Source organism: Aotus nancymaae, unplaced genomic scaffold (assembly GCF_030222135.1).
Source record: "Aotus nancymaae isolate 86718 unplaced genomic scaffold, 86718_ANA_hifiasm-v0.15.2.pri h1tg000001l, whole genome shotgun sequence".
Taxonomy (NCBI): Eukaryota; Metazoa; Chordata; class Mammalia; order Primates; family Aotidae; genus Aotus; species Aotus nancymaae.
Genome location: NW_026988412.1, coordinates 19,240,136 through 19,258,315, shown reverse-complemented (window position 1 = coordinate 19,258,315; position 18,180 = coordinate 19,240,136).

The window sequence follows — 18,180 nt, the reverse complement described above, 5'->3', positions numbered from 1 at the left end:
ATTCTAGAATTCCGCCACATTCCGATTCTAGAATGCAGACATTTGGTGCTTCTATAATTCAGACATCCAGAGTTCTGGAATGTGGACATTGAATGCCTCTCGAGTTCAGACACGCCAGGATTCTAGAGTTTTGCCACCCTGACATTCTGGAACTCACCCGTCCATTGATTCTAGATCCCAGAATGTTTCAGAATGGTATAATTCTGATGTGGTAGCATTCTGGGTGTCAGACACCTTAAATTCCCGATCGCAGGCATTTTAGGACTTTCGAATTCCGCCGTGCTGTGCATTCTAGAATTCTACCACATTCCGATTCTAGAATGCAGACATTTGGTGCTTCTGGAATTCAGACACCCTGTGATCCGGAATGTGGACATTGAATGACTCTCGAGTTCAGACACGCAAGGATTCTAGAGTTTGGACACCCTGACATGCCAGATCTCTGCTGTCCATTGATTCTAGAACCCAGAATCTCTCAGAACGGTAGAATGCTGACCTACTAACATTCTTGATGTCAGACACCTTAACTTCCGAAAAGCAGGCATTTTAGGACATTCGAATTCCGCCGTGCTGTGCATTCTAGAATTCCGCCACATTCCGATTCTAGAATACAGACATTTGGTGCTTCTATAATTCAGACATCCAGAGTTCTGGAATGTGGACATTGAATGACTCTCGAGCTCAGACACACAAGGATTCTAGAGTTTTGCCACCCTGACATTCTGGAACTCAGGCATCCATTGTTTCTAGATCCCAGAATCTTTCAGAATGGTATAATTCTGACGTGGTAGCATTCTGGATGTCAGACACCTTAACTTCCGGATAGCAGGCATTTTAGGACTTTAGAATTCCGCCGTGCTGTGCATTCTAGAATTCCGCCACATTCCAATTCTAGAATGCAGACATTTGGTGCTTCTGGAATTCAGTCACCCTGTGACCCGGAATATGGAAATTGAATGACTCTCGAGTTCAAACTCTCAAGGATTCTAGAGTTTGGACAGCCTGACATTCCAGAACTCTGCCGTCCATTGATTCTAGAACCTAGAATGTCTCAGAACGTTAGAATGCTGACCTAGTAACATTCTGGTCATCAGACACCTTAACTTTCGGCTAGTAGGCATTTTAGGACTTTAGAATTCCGCCGTGCTGTGCATTCCAGAATTCCGCCACATTCCGATTCTAGAATGCAGACATTTGGTGCTTCTGTAATTCAGACATCCAGAGTTCTGGAATGTGGACATTGAATGACTCTCGAGTTCAGACACGCAAGGATTCTAGAGTTTTGCAACCCTGACATTCTGGAACTCACCCATCCATTGATTCTAGATCCCAGAATCATTCAGAATGGTATAATTCTGACTTGGTATCATTCTGGATGTCAGACACCTTAACTTCCGGATAGCAGGCATTTTAGGACTTTAGAATTCCGCCGTGCAGTGCATTCTAGAATTCCACCACTTTCCGATTGTAGAATGCAGACACTTGGTGCTTCTGGAATTCAGACACCCTGTGATCCGGAATGTGGACATTGAATGACTCACGAGTTCAGACCCGTAAGGATTCTAGAGATTGGACACCCTGACATTCCAGAACTCTGCCGTCCATTGATTCTGGAACCCAGAATCTCTCAGAACGGTAGAATGCTGACCTAGTAACATTCTGGATGTCAGACACCTTACCTTCCGAATATCAGGCATTTTAGGACTTCAGAATTCTGCCGTGCTGTGCATTCTAGAATTCCGCCACATTCCGATTCTGTAATGTAGACATTTGGTGCTTCTATATTTCAGACATCCAGAGTTCTGGAATGTGGACATTGAATGACTCTCGAGTTCAGACACGCAAGGATTCTAGACTTTTGAAACCCTTGCGTTCTGGAACTCAGTCGTCCATTGATTCTAGATCCCAGAATCTTTCAGAATGGTATAATTCTGACGTGGTAGCATTCTGGATGTCAGACACCTTAACTTCCGGAAAGCAGGCATTGTAGGACTTTCGAATTCCGCCCTGCTGTGCATTCAAGAATTCCGCCACATTCCGATTCTAGAATGCAGACATTTGGTGCTTCTGGAATTCAGACACCCTGTGATCCGGAATGTGGACATTGAATGACTCTCGAGTTCAGACACGCAAGTATACTTGAGTTTGAACACTCTGACATTCCAGAACTCTGCCAACCATTGATTCTAGAACCCAGAATCTCTCAGACCGGTAGAATGCTGACCTAGTAACATTCTGGATGTCAGACACCTTGACTTCCGTATAGCAGGCATTTTAGGACTTTAAAATTCCACCGTGCTGTGCATTCTAGAATTCCGCCACATTCTGATTCTAGAATGCAGACATTTGGTGCTTCTATATTTCAGACATCCAGAGTTCTGGAATGTGGACATTGAATGACTCTCGAGTTCAGACACGCAAGGATTCTAGAGTTTTGCCACCATTGCATTCTGGAACTTAGCCGTCCATTGATTCTAGATCCAAGAATCTTTCAGAATGGCATAATTCTGACGTGGTAGCATTCTGGATGTCAGACACATTAGCTTCCGGATAGCAGGCATTTTAGGACTTTAGAATTCCGCCGTGCCGTGCATTCTAGAATTCCGCCACATTCCGATTCTAGAATGCAGACATTTGGTGCTTCTATATTTCAGACATCCAGAGTTCTGGAATGTGGACTTTGAATGACTCTCGAGTTCAGACACGCCAGGATTCTAGAGTTTTGCCACCCTGACATTCTGGAACTCACCCGTGTATTGATTCCAGATCCCAGAATGTTTCAGAATGGTATAATTCTGATGTAGTACCATTCTGGATGTCAGACACCTTAACTTCCGGATAGCAGGCATTTTAGGACGTTCGAATTCCGCCGTGCTGTGCATTCTAGAATTCTACCACATTCCGATTCTAGAATGCAGACATTTGGTGCTTCTGGAATTCAGACACCCTGTGATCCGGAATGTGGACATTGAATGACTCACGAGTTCAGACACGCAAGGATTCTAGAGTTTGGACACCCGGACATTCCAGATCTCTGCCATCCATTGATACTAGAACCCAGAATCTCTCAGAACGGTAGAATGCTGACCTAGTAACATACTGGTCATCAGACACCTTAACTTTCGGCTAGTAGGCATTTTAGGATTTTAGAATTCCGCCGTGTTGTGCATTCTAGAATTCCGCCACATTCCGATTCTAGAATGCAGACATTTGGTGCTTCTATAATTCAGACATCCAGAGTTCTGGAATGTGGACATTGAATGACTCTCGAGTTCAGACACGCAAGGAATCTAGAGTTTTGCCACCCTGACATTCTGGAACTCAGCCGTCCATTGATTCTAGATCCCAGAATCTTTCAGAATGGTATAATTCTCACTTGGTAGCATTCTTGATGTCAGACACCTTAACTTCCGGATAGCAGGCATTATAGGACTTTAGAATTCCGCCGTGCTGTGCATTCTAGAATTCCGCCACATTCCGATTCTAGAATGCAGACATTTGGTGCTTCTATAATTCAGACATCCAGAGTTCTGGAATGTGGACATAGAATGACTCTCGAGTTCAGACACGCAAGGATTCTAGAATTTTGCCACCCTGACATTCTGGAACTCAGCCGTCCATTGATTCTAGATCCCAGAATCTTTCAGAATGGTATAATTCTCACTTGGTAGCATTCTTGATGTCAGACACCTTAACTTCCGGATAGCAGGCATTTTAGGACTTTCGAATTCCGCCGTGCTGTGCATTCTAGAATTCCGCAACATTCCGATTCTACAATGCAGACATTTGGTGCTTCTGGAATTCAGACACCCTGTGATCCGGAATGTGGACATTGAATGACTCACGAGTTCAGACACGGAAGGATTCTAGAGTTTGGACTCCCTGACATTACAGAACTCTGCCGTCCATTTATTCTAGAACCCAGAATCTCTCAGAACGGTAGAATGCTGACCTAGTAACATTCTGGATGTCAGACAACTTAACTTCCGAATAGCAGGCATTTTAGGACTTTAGAATTCTGTCGTGCTGTGCATTCTAGAATTCTACCACATTCCGATTCTAGAATGCAGACATTTGTTGCTTCTATATTTCAGACATCCACAGTCCTGGAATGTGGATATTGAATGACTCTCGATTTCAGACATGCAAGGATTCTAGAGATTGGAAACCCTGACATTCTGGAACTCAGCCGTCCATTGATTCTAGATCCCAGAATCTTTCAGAATGGTATAATTCTGACGTGGTAGCATTCTGGATGTCAGACACCTTAACTTCCGTATAGCAGGCATTTTAGGACTTTCGAATTCCGCCGTGCTGTGCATTCTAGAATTCCCCCACATTCCGATTCTAGAATGCAGACATTTGGTGCTTCTGGAATTCAGACACCCTGTGATGCGGAATGTGGACATTGAATGACTCTCGAGTTCAGACACGCAAGATTTCTTGAGTTTGAACACCCTGACATTCCAGAACTCTGCCATCCATTGATTCTAGAACCGAGAATCTCTCAGAACGGTAGAATGCTGACTTAGTAACATTCTGGATGTCAGACACATTGACTTCCGTATAGCAGGCATTTTAGGACTTTAAAATTCCGCTGTGGTGTGCATTCTAGAATTCCGCCACATTCCGATTCTAGAATGCAGACATTTGGTTCTTCTATATTTTAGACATCCAGAGTTCTGGAATGTGGACATTGAATGTCTCTCGAGTTCAGACGCGCCAGGATTCTAGAGTTTTGCCACCCTGACATTCTGGAACTCAGCCGTCCATTGACTCTAGATCCCAGAATCTTTCAGAATGGTATAATTCTGACTTGGTAGCATTCTTGATGTCAGACACCTTAACTTCCGGATAGCAGGCATTTTAGGACTTTAGAATTCCGCCGTGCTGTGCATTCTAGAATTCCGCCACATTCCGATTCTAGAATGCAGACATTTGTTGCTTCTATAATTCAGACATCCAGAGTTCTGGAATGTGGACATTGAATGACTCTCGAGTTCAGACACACAAGTATTCTAGAATTTTGCCACCCTGACATTCTGGAACTCAGCCGTCCATTGATTCTAGATCCCAGAATCTTTCAGTATGGTATAATTCTGACTTGGTAGCATTCTTAATGTCAGACACATTAACTTCCGGATAGCAGGCATTTTAGGACTTTAGAATTACGCCGTGCTGTGCATTCAAGAATTCCGCCACATTCCGATTCTAGAATGCAGACATTTGGTGCTTCTGGAATTCAGACACCCTGTGATCCGGAATGTGGACATTAAATGACTCACGAGTTCAGACACGGAAGGATTCTAGAGTTTGGACACCCTGACATTCCAGAACTCTGCCGTCCATTGATTCTGGAACCCAGCATCTCTCAGAACGGTAGAATGCTGACCTAGTTACATTCTGGATGTCAGACTCCTTAACTTCCTAATATCAGGCATTTTAGGACTTCAGAATTCTGCCCTGCTGTGCATTCTAGAATTCCGCCACATTCCGATTCTAGAATGCAGACATTTGGTGCTTCTATATTTCAGACATCCAGAGTTCTGGAATGTGGATATTGAATGACTCTCGAGTTCAGACACGCAAGGATTCTAGAGTTTTGCGAACCTTGCATTCTGGAACTCAGCCGTCCATTGATTCTAGATCCCAGAATCTTTCAGAATGGTATAATTCTGACGTGGTACCATTCTGGATGTCAGACACCTTAACTTCCCGATAGCAGGCATTTTAGGACTTTCGAATTCCGCCGTGCTGTGCATTCAAGAATTCCGCCACATTCCGATTCTAGAATGCAGACATTTGGTGCTTCTGGAATTCAGACACCCTGTGATGCGGAATGTGGACATTGAATGACTCTCGAGTTCAGACACGCAAGTATTCTTGAGTTTGAACACCCTGACATTCCAGAACTCTGCCATCCATTGATTCTAGAACCCAGAATCTCTCAGAACGGTAGAATGCTGACTTAGTAACATTCTGGATGTCAGACACCTTGACTTCCGTATAGCAGGCATTTTAGGACTTTAAAATTTCGCCGTGCTGTGCATTCTAGAATTCCGCCACATTCTGATTCTAGAATGCAGACATTTGGTGCTTCTATAATTCAGACATCCAGAGTTCTGGAATGTGGACATTGAATGACTCTCGAGTTCAGACACGCAAGGATTCTAGAGTTTTGCCACCCTGACATTCTGGAACTCAGCCGTCCATTGATTCTAGATCCCAGAATCATTCAGAATGGTATAATTCTGACTTGGTAGCATTCTGGATGTCAGACACCTTATCTTCCCGATAGCAGGCATTTTAGGACTTTCGAATTCCGCCGTGCTGTGCATTCTAGAATTCCGCCACATTCCGATTCTAGAATGCAGACATTTGGTGCTTCTGGAATTCAGACACGCTGTGATCCGGAATGTGGACATTGAATGACTCACGAGTACAGACACGGAAGGATTCTAGAGTTTGGACACCCTGACATTCCAGAACTCTGCCGTCCATTGATTCTGGAACCCAGCATCTCTCAGAACGGTGGAATGCTGACCTAGTAACATTCTGGATGTCAGACTCCTTAACTTCCGAATATCAGGCATTTTAGGACTTCAGAATTCTGCCGTTCTGTGCATTCTAGATTTCCGCCACATTCCGATTCTGGAATGCAGACATTTGGTGCTTCTATCTTTCAGACATCCAGAGTTCTGGAATGTGGACATTGAATGACTCTCGAGTTCAGACACGCAAGGATTCTAGAGTTTTGCCACGCTTGCATTCGGGAACTCAGCAGTCCATTGATTCTAGATCCCAGAATCTTTCAGAATGATATAATTCTGACGTGGTAGCATTCTGGATGTCAGACACCTTAACTTCCGGATAGCAGGCATTTTAGGACTTTCGAATTCCGCCGTGCTGTGCATTCTAGAATTCTACCACATTCCGATTCTAGAATGCAGACATTTGGTGCTTCTGGAATTCAGACACCCTGTGATCCGGAATGTGGACATTGAATGACTCTCGAGTTCAGACACGCAAGTATTCTAGAGTTTGGACACCCTGACATTCCAGATCTCTGCCGTCCATTGATTCTAGAACCCAGAATCTCTCAGAACGGTAGAATGCTGACCTAGTAACATCCTGGTCATCAGACACCTTAACTTTCGGCTAGTAGGCATTTTAGGACTTTAGAATTCTGTCGTGCTGTGCATTCTAGAATTCTACCACATTCTGATTCTAGAATGCAGACATTTGGTGCTTCCATATTTCAGACATCCAGAGTCCTGGAAGGTGGATATTGAATGACTCTCGAGTTCAGACATGCAAGGATTCTAGAGTTTTGCCGCCCTGACATTCTGGAACTCAACCGTCCATTGATTCTAGATCCTAGAATCTTTCAGAATGGTATAATTCTGACGTGGTAGCATTCTGGATGTCAGACACCTTAACTTACGGATAGCAGGCATTTTAGGACTTTCGAATTCCGCCGTGCTGTGCATTCTAGAATTCTGCCACATTCCGATTCTAGAATGCAGACATTTGGTGCTTCTGGAATTCAGACACCCTGTGATGCGGAATGTGGACATTGAATGACTATCGAGTTCAGACAAGCAAGTAATCTTGAGTTTGAACTCCCTGACATTCCACAACTCTGCCATCCATTGATTCTAGAACCCAGAATCTCAGAACGGTAGAATGCTGACTTAGTAACATTCTGGATGTCAGACACCTTGACTTCCGTATAGCAGGCATTTTAGGACTTTAAAATTCCGCCGTGCTGTGCATTCAAGAATTCCGCAACATTCCGATTCTAGAATGCAGACATTTGGTGCTTCTATAATTCAGACATCCAGAGTTCTGGAATGTGGACATTGAATGACTCTCGAGTTCAGAAACACAAGGATTCTAGAATTTTGCCACCCTGACATTCTGGAACTCAGCCGTCCATTGATTCTAGATCCCAGAATCTTTCAGAATGGTATAATTCTGACTTGGTAGCATTCTTGATGTCAGACACCTTAACTTCCGGATAGCAGGCATTTTAGGACTTTAGAATTCCGCCGTGCTGTGCATTCTAGAATTCCGCCACATTCCGATTCTAGAATGCAGACACTTGGTGCTTCTATAATTCAGACATCCAGAGTTCTGGAATGTGGACATTGACTGACTCTCGAGTTCAGACACGCAAGGATTCTAGAGTTTGGACACCCTGACATTCCAGAACTCTGCCGTCCATTGATTCTAGAACCCATAATCTCTCAGAATGATAGAATGCTGACCTAGTAACATTCTGGTCATCAGACACCTTAGCTTTCGGCTAGTAGGCATTTTAGGACTTTCGAATTCCGCCGTGCTGTGCATTCTAGAATTCCGCCACATTCCGATTCCAGAATGCAGACATTTGGTGCTCCTATAATTCAGACATCCAGAGTTCTGGAATGTGGACATTGAATGACTTTCGAGTTCAGACACGCAAGGATTCTAGAGTTTTGCCACCCTGACATTCTGGAACTCAGCCGTCCATTGATTCTAGATCCCAGAATCTTTTAGAATGGTCTAATTCTGACTTGGTAGCATTCTTGATGTCAGACACCTTAACTTCCGGATAGCAGGCATTTTAGGATTTTAGAAATCCGCCGTGCTGTGCATTCTAAAATGCCGCCACATTCCGATTCTAGAATGCAGACATTTGGTGCTTCTATAATTCAGACATCCAGAGTTCTGGAATGTGGACATTGAATGACTCTCGAGTTCAGACACGCCCGGATTCTAGAGTTTTGCCACCCTGACATTCTGGAACTCACCCGTCCATTGATTCTAGATCCCAGAATGTTTCAGAATGGTATAATTATGATGTGGTAGCATTCTGGGTGTCAGACAACTTAACTTCCGGAGAGCAGGCATTTTAGGACTTTAGAATTCCGCCGTGTTGTGCATTCTAGAATTCTACCACATTCCGATTCTAGAATGCAGACATTTGGTGCTTCTGGGATTCAGACACCCTGTGATCCAGAATGTGGACATTGAATGACTCTCGAGTTCAGACACGCAAGGACTCTAGAGTTTGGATACCCTGACTTGCCAGATCTCTGCCGTCCATTGATTCTAGAACCCAGAATCTCTCAGAACGGTAGAATGCTGTCCTAGTAACATTCTGGATGTCAGACACCTTAACTTCCGGAGAGCGGGCATTTTAGGACTTTCGAATTCCGCCGTGCTGTGCATTCTAGAATTCTGCCACATTCAGATTCTAGAATGCAGACATTTGGTGCTTCTATATTTCAGACATCCAGAGTTCTGGAATGTGGACATTGAATGACTCTCGAGTTCAGACACGCCCGGATTCTAGAGTTTTGCCACCCTGACATTCTGGAACTCACCCGTCCATTGATTCTAGATCCCAGAAGGTTTCAGAATGGTATAATTATGATGTGGTAGCATTCTGGGTGTCAGACAACTTAACTTCCGGATAGCAGGCATTTTAGGACTTTAGAATTCCGCCGTGTTGTGCATTCTAGAATTCTACCACATTTCGATTCTAGAATGCAGACATTTGGTGCTTCTGGGATTCAGACACCCTGTGATCCAGAATGTGGACATTGAATGACTCTCGAGTTCAGACACGCAAGGACTCTAGAGTTTGGATACCCTGACTTGCCAGATCTCTGCCGTCCATTGATTCTAGAACCCAGAATCTCTCAGAACGGTAGAATGCTGTCCTAGTAACATTCTGGATGTCAGACACCTTAACTTCCGGAGAGCGGGCATTTTAGGACTTTCGAATTCCGCCGTGCTGTGCATTCTAGAATTCCGCCACATTCCGATTCTAGAATGCAGACATTTGGTGCTTCTATATTTCAGACATCCAGAGTTCTGGAATGTGGACATTGAATGACTCTCGAGTTCAGACACGCAAGGATTCTAGAGTTTTGCCACCCTGACATTCTGGAACTCAGCCGTCTATTGATTCTAGATCCCAGAATCTTTCAGAATGGTATAATTCTGACGTGGTAGCATTCTGGATGTGAGACACCTTAACTTCCGGATAGCAGTCATTTTAGGACTTTCGAATTCCGCCGTGCTGTGCATTCTAGAATTCCGCCACATTCTGATTCTAGAATGCAGACATTTGGTGCTTCTAGAATTCAGTCACCCTGTGACACGGAATATGGAAATTGAATGACCCTCGAGTTCAAACACTGAAGGATTCTAGAGTTTGGACACCCTGACATTCCAGAACTCTGCCGTCCATTGATTCTAGAACCCAGAATCTCTCAGAACGGTAGAATGCTGACCTAGTAACATTCTGGTCATCAGACACCTTAACTTTCGGCTAGTAGGCATTTTAGGACTTTCGTATTCCGCCGTGCTGTGCATTGTAGAATTCCGCCACATTCCGATTCTAGAATGCAGACATTTGGTGCTTCTATAATTCAGACATCCAGAGTTCTGGAATGTGGACATTGAATGACTCTCGAGTTCAGACACGCAAGGATTCTAGAGTTTTGCCACCCTGACATTCTGGAACTCAGCCGTCCATTGATTCTAGATCCCAGAATCATTCAGAATGGTATAATTCTGACTTGGTAGCATTCTGGATGTCAGACACCTTATCTTCCCGATAGCAGGCATTTTAGGACTTTCGAATTCCGCCGTGCTGTGCATTCTAGAATTCCGCCACATTCCGATTCTAGAATGCAGACATTTGGTGCTTCTGGAATTCAGACACCCTGTGATGCGGAATGTGGACATTGAATGACTCTCGAGTTCAGACAAGCAAGTAATCTTGAGTTTGAACTCCCTGACATTCCAGAACTCTGCCATCCATTGATTCTAGAACCCAGAATCTCAGAACTGTAGAATGCTGACTTAGTAACATTCTGGATGTCAGACACCTTGACTTCCGTATAGCAGGCATTTTAGGACTTTAAAATTCCGCCGTGCTGTGCATTCAAGAATTCCGCCACATTCCGATTCTAGAATGCTGACATTTGGTGCTTCTATAATTCAGACATCCAGAGTTCTGGAATGTGGACATTGAATGACTCTCGAGTTCAGAAACACAAGGATTCTAGAATTTTGCCACCCTGACATTCTGGAACTCAGCCGTCCATTGATTCTAGATCCCAGAATCTTTCAGAATGGTATAATTCTGACTTTGTAGCATTCTTGATGTCAGACACCTTAACTTCCGGATAGCAGGCATTTTAGGACTTTAGAATTCCGCCGTGCTGTGCAATCTAGAATTCCGCCACATTCCGATTCTAGAATGCAGACATTTGGTGCTTCTATAATTCAGACATCCAGAGTTCTGGAATGTGGACATTGAATGACTCTCGAGTTCAGACACGCCAGGATTCTAGAATTTTGCCACCCTGACATTCTGGAACTCAGCCGTCCATTGATTCTAGATCCCAGAATGTTTCAGAATCTTATAATTCTGACGTGGTAGCATTCTGGATGTCAGACACCTTAACTTCCGGATAGCAGGCGTTTTAGGACTTTAGAATTCTACCGTGCTGTGCATTCTAGAATTCTACCACATTCCGATTCTAGAATGCAGACATTTGGTGCTTCTGGAATTCAGACACCCTGTGATCCGGAATGTGGACATTGAATGACTCTCGAGTTCAGACATGCAAGGATTCTAGAGTTTGGACACCCTGACATTCCAGATCTCTGCCGTCCATTGATTCTAGAACCCAGAATCTCTCAGAACAGTAGAATGCTGACCTAGGAACATACCGGTCATCAGACACCTTAACTTTCGGCTAGTTGTCATTTTAGGACTTTTGAATTCCGCCGTGCTGTGCATTCTAGAATTCCGCCACATTCCGATTCTAGAATGCAGACATTTGGTGCTTCTATAATTCAGACATCCAGAGTTCTGGAATGTGGACATTGAATGACTCTCGAGTTCAGACACGCAAGGATTCTAGAGTTTTGCCACCCTGACATTCTGGAACTCAGCCGTCCATTGATTCTAGATCCCAGAATCTTTCAGAATGGTATAATTCTGAGTTGGTAGCATTCTGGATGTCAGACACCTTAACTTCCCGATAGCAGGCATTTTAGGACTTTAGAATTCCGCCGTGCTGTGCATTCTAGAATTCCGCCACATTCCGATTCTAGAATGCAGACATTTGGTGCTTCTGGAATTCAGACACCCTGTGATCCGGAATGTGGACATTGAATAACTCACGAGTTCAGACACGGAAGAATTCTAGAGTTTGGACACCCTGACATTCCAGAACTCTGCCGTCCATTGATTCTAGAACCCAGAATCTCTCAGAACGGTAGAATGCTGACCTAGTAACATTCTGGATGTCAGACACCTTAACTTCCGAATAGCAGGCATTTTAGGACTTTAGACTTCTGTCGTGCTGTGCATTCTAGAATTCTACCACATTCCGATTCTAGAATGCAGACATTTGGTGCTTCTATATTTCAGACATCCAGAGTCCTGGAATGTCGATATTGAATGACTCTCGAGTTGAAACACTGAACGATTGTAGAGTTTGAACACCTTGACATTCCAGAACTCTGCCGTCCATTGATTCTAGAACCCAGAATCTCTCAGAACAGTAGAATGCTGACCTAGTAACATTCTGGTCATCAGACACCTTAACTTTCGGCTAGCAGGCATTTTAGGACTTTAGAATTCCGCCGTGCTGTGCATTCTAGAATTCCGCCACATTACGATTCTAGAATGCAGACGTTTGGTGCTTCTGTAATTCAGACATCCAGAGTTCTGGAATGTGGACATTGAAAGTCTCTCGAGTTCAGACACGCAAGGATTCTAGAGTTTTGCCACCCTGACATTTTGTAACTCAGCCGTCCACTGATTCTAGATCCCAGAATCTTTCAGAATGGTATAATTCTGACTTGGTAGCATTCTTGATGTCAGACACCTTAACTTCCGGATAGCAGGCGTTTTAGGATTTTAGAATTCCGCCGTGCTGTGCATTCTAGAATTCCGCCACATTCCGATTCTAGAATGCAGACATTTGGTGCTTCTATAATTCAGACATCCAGAGTTCTGGAATGTGGACATTGAATGACTCTCGAGTTCAGACACGCAAGGATTCTAGAGTTTGGAAACCCTGACATTCTGGAACTCAGCCGTCCATTGATTCTAGATCCCAGAATCTTTCAGAATGGTATAATTCTGATGTGGTAGCATTCTGGATGTCAGACACCTTAACTTCCCGATAGCAGGCATTTTAGGACTTTCGAATTCCGCCGTGCTGTGCATTCTAGAATTCCGCCGCATTCCGATTCTAGAATGCAGACATTTGGTGCTTCTGGAATTCAGACACCCTGTGATCCAGAATGTGGACATTGAATGACTCAGGAGTTCAGACACGGAAGGATTCTAGAGTTTGGACACCCTGACATTCCAGATCTCTGCCGTCCATTGATTCTAGAACCCAGAATCTCTCAGAACGGTAGAATGCTGACCTAGTAACATTCTGGATGTCAGACTCCTTAACTTCCGAATATCAGGCATTTTAGGACTTCAGAATTCTGCCGTGCTGTGCATTCTAGAATTCCGCCACATTCCGATTCTAGAATGCAGACATTTGGTGCTTCTGGAATTCAGACACCCTGTGATCCGGAATGTGGACATTGAATGACTCACGAGTTCAGACACGGAAGGATTCTAGCGTTTTGACACCCTGACATTCCAGAACTCTGCCGTCCATTGATTCTAGATCCCAGAATCTTTCAGAATGGTATAATTCTGACGTGGTAGCATTCTGGATGTCAGACACCTTAACTTCCGGATAGCATGCATTTTAGGACTTTCGAATTCCGCCGTGCTGTGCATTCTAGAATTCCGCCACATTCCGTTTCTAGAATGCAGACATTTGGTTCTTCTGGAATTCAGTCACCCTGTGACCCGGTATATGGAAATTGAATGACTCTCGAGTTCAAACACTCAAGGATTTTGGAGTTTGGACCCCCTGACATTCCAGAACTCTGCCGTCAATTGATTCTAGAACCCAGAATCTCTCAGAAAGGTAGAATGCTGACCTAGTAACATTCTGGTCATCAGACACCTTAACTTTCGGCTAGTAGGCATTTTAGGACTTTAGAATTCCGCCGTGCTGTGCATTCTAGAATTCCGCCACATTCTGATTCTAGAATGCAGACATTTGGTGCTTCTATAATTCAGACATCCAGAGTTCTGGAATGTGGACATTGAATGACTCTCGAGTTCAGACACACAAGGATTCTAGAGTTTTGCCACCCTGATATTCTGGAACTCAGCCGTCCATTGATTCTAGATCCCAGAATCTTTCAGAATGGTATAATTCTGACGTGGTAGCATTCTGGATGTCAGACACATTAACTTCCGGATAGCAGGCATTTTAGAATTTTAGAATTCTGCCGTGCTGTGCATTCTAGAATTCCACCACATTCCGATTCTAGAATGCAGACATTTGGTGCTTCTATAATTCAGACATCCAGAGTTCTGGAATGTGGACATTGAATGACTCTCGAGTTCAGACACGCAAGGATTCTAGAGTTTTGCCACCCTGACATTCTGGAACTCAGCCGTCCTTTGATTCTAGATCCCGGAATCTTTCAGAATGGTATAATTCTGACGTGGTAGCATTCTGGATGTCAGACAGCTTAAATTCCCGATAGCAGGCATTTTAGGACTTTCGAATTCTGCCGTGCTGTGCATTCTAGAATTCCGCCACATTCCGATTCTAGAATGCAGACATTTGGTGCTTCTGGAATTCAGACACCCTGTGATCCGGAATGTGGACATTGAATGACTCTCGAGTTCAGACACGCAAGGATTCTAGAGTTTGGACACCCTGATATTCCAGATCTCTGCCGTTCATTAATTCTAGAACCCAGAATCTCTCAGAACGGTAGAATGCTGACCTAGTAACATACTGGTCATCAGACACCTTAACTTTCGGCTAGTAGGCATTTTAGGACTTTAGAATTCCGCCGTGCTGTGCATTCTAGAATTCCGCCACATTCCGATTCTAGAATGCAGACATTTGGTGCTTCTATAATTCAGACATCCAGAGTTCTGGAATGTGGACATTGAATGACTCTCGAGTTCAGACACGCAAGGATTCTAGAGTTTTGCCACCCTGATATTCTGGAACTCAGCCGTCCATTGATTCTAGATCCCAGAATCTTTCAGAATGGTATAATTCTGACGTGGTAGCATTCTGGATGTCAGACACATTAACTTCCCGATAGCAGGCAGTTTAGGACTTTCGAATTCTGCCGTGCTGTGCATTCTAGAATTCCGCCACATTCCGATTCAAGAATGCAGACATTTGGTGCTTCTGGAATTCAGACACCCTGTGATCCGGCATGTGGACATGGAATGACTCACGAGTTCAGACACGGAAGGATTCTAGAGTTTGGACACCCTGACATGCCAGATCTCTGCCGTCCATTGATTCTAGAAACCAGAATCTCTCAGAATGGTAGAATGCTGACCTAGTAACATTTTGGATGTCAGACTCCTTAACTTCCGAATATCAGTCATTTTAGGACTTTAGAATTCTGCCGTGCTGTGCATTCTAGAATTCCGCCACATTCCGATTCTAGAATGAAGACATTTGGTGCTTCTATAATTCAGACATCCAGAGTTCTGGAATGTGGACATTGAATGACTCTCGAGTTCAGACACGCAAGGATTCTCGAGTTTTGCCACCCTGACATTCTGGAACTCAGCAGTCCATTGATTCTAGATCCCTGAATCGTTCAGAATGGTATAATTCTGACGTGGTAGTATTCTGCATGTCAGACACCTTAACTTCCTGATAGCAGGCATTTTAGGACTTTAGAATTCTGCCGTGCTGTGCATTCTAGAATTCCGCCACATTCCGATTCTAGAATGCAGACATTTGGTGCTTCTATAATTCAGACATCCAGAGTTCTGGAATGTGGACATTGAATGACTCTCGAGTTCAGACACGCCAGGATTCTAGAGTTTGGACACCCTGACATTCTGCAACTCACCCGTCCATTGATTCTAGATCCCAGAAGGTTTCAGAATGGTATAATTCTGATGTGGTAGCATTCTGGGTGTCAGACACCTTAACTTCCAGATAGCAGGCATTTTAGGACTTTAGAATTCCGCCGTGCTGTGCATTCTAGAATTCTACCACATTCCGATTCTAGAATGCAGACATTTGGTGCTTCTGGAATTCAGACACCCTGTGATCCGGAATGTGGACATTGAATGACTCTCGAGTTCAGACCCGCAAGGATTCTAGAGTTTGGACACCCTGACATGCCAGATCTCTGCCGTCCATTGATTCTAGAACCCAGAATCTCTCAGAACGGTAGAATGCTGGCTTAGTAACATTCTGGATGTCAGACACCTTAACTTCCGGATAGCAGGCATTTTAGGACTTTAGAAATCCGCCGTGCTGTGCATCCTAGAATTCCGCCACATTCCGATTCTAGAATGCAGACATTTGGTGCTTCTGGAATTCAGACACCCTGTGATCCGGAATGTGGACATTGAATGACTCACGAGTTCAGACACGGAAGGATTCTAGAGTTTGGACACCCTGACATGCCAGATCTCTGCCGTCCATTGATTCTAGAAACCAGAATCTCTCAGAATGGTAGAATGCTGACCTAGTAACATTTTGGATGTCAGACTCCTTAACTTCCGAATATCAGTCATTTTAGGACTTTAGAATTCTGCCGTGCTGTGCATTCTAGAATTCCGCCACATTCCGATTCTAGAATGCAGACATTTGGTGCTTCTATAATTCAGACATCCAGAGTTCTGGAATGTGGACATTGAATGACTCTCGAGTTCAGACACGCAAGGATTCTAGAGTTTGGACACCCTGACATTCTGGAAATCAGCCGTCCATTGATTCTAGATCCCAGAATCTTTCAGAATGGTATAATTCTGACGTGGTACCATTCTGGATGTCAGACACATTAACTTCCCGATAGCAGGCAGTTTAGGACTTTCGAATTCCGCCGTGCTGTGCATTCTAGAATTCCGCCACATTCCGATTCTAGAATGCAGACATTTGGTGCTTCTGGAATTCAGACACCCTGTGATCTGGAATGTGGACATGGAATGACTCACGAGTTCAGACACGGAAGGATTCTAGAGTTTGGACACCCTGACATGCCAGATCTCTGCCGTCCATTGATTCTAGAAACCAGAATCTCTCAGAATGGTAGAATGCTGACCTAGTAACATTTTGGATATCAGACTCCTTAACTTCCGAATATCAGTCATTTTAGGACTTTAGAATTCTGCCGTGCTGCGCATTCTAGAATTCCGCCACATTCCGATTCTAGAATGAAGACATTTGGTGCTTCTATAATTCAGACATCCAGAGTTCTGGAATGTGGACATTGAATGACTCTCGAGTTCAGACACGCAAGGATTCTCGAGTTTTGCCACCCTGACATTCTGGAACTCAGCAGTCCATTGATTCTAGATCCCTGAATCGTTCAGAATGGTATAATTCTGATGTGGTAGTATTCTGGATGTCAGACACCTTAACTTCCTGATAGCAGGCATTTTAGGACTTTAGAATTCTGCCGTGCTGTGCATTCTAGAATTCCGCCACATTCCGATTCTAGAATGAAGACATTTAGTGCTTCTGGAATTCAGACACCCTGTGAACCAGAATGTGGACATTGAATGACTCACGAGTTCAGACACGGAAGGATTCTAGAGTTTGGACACCCTGACATTACAGAACTCTGCCGTCCATTGATTCTAGAACCCAGAATCTCTCAGAACGGTGGAATGCTGACCTAGTAACATTCTGGATGTCAGACACCTTTACTTCCGGATAGCAGGCATTTTAGGACTTTAGAATTCTGCCGTGCTGTGCATTCTAGAATTCCGCCACATTCCGATTCTAGAATGCAGACATTTGGTGCTTACATAATTCAGACATCCAGAGATCTGGAATGTGGACATTGAATGACTCTCGAGTTCAGACAAGCCAGGATTCTAGAGTTTTGCCACCCTGACATTCTGGAACTCACCCGTCCATTGATTCTCGATCCCAGAATGTTTCAGAATGGTATAATTCTGATGTGGTACAATTCTGGATGTCAGACACCTTATCTTCCGGATAGCAGGCATTTGGGGACTTTAGAATTCCGCCGTGCTGTGCATTCTAGAATTCTACCACATTCCGATTCTAGAATGCAGAC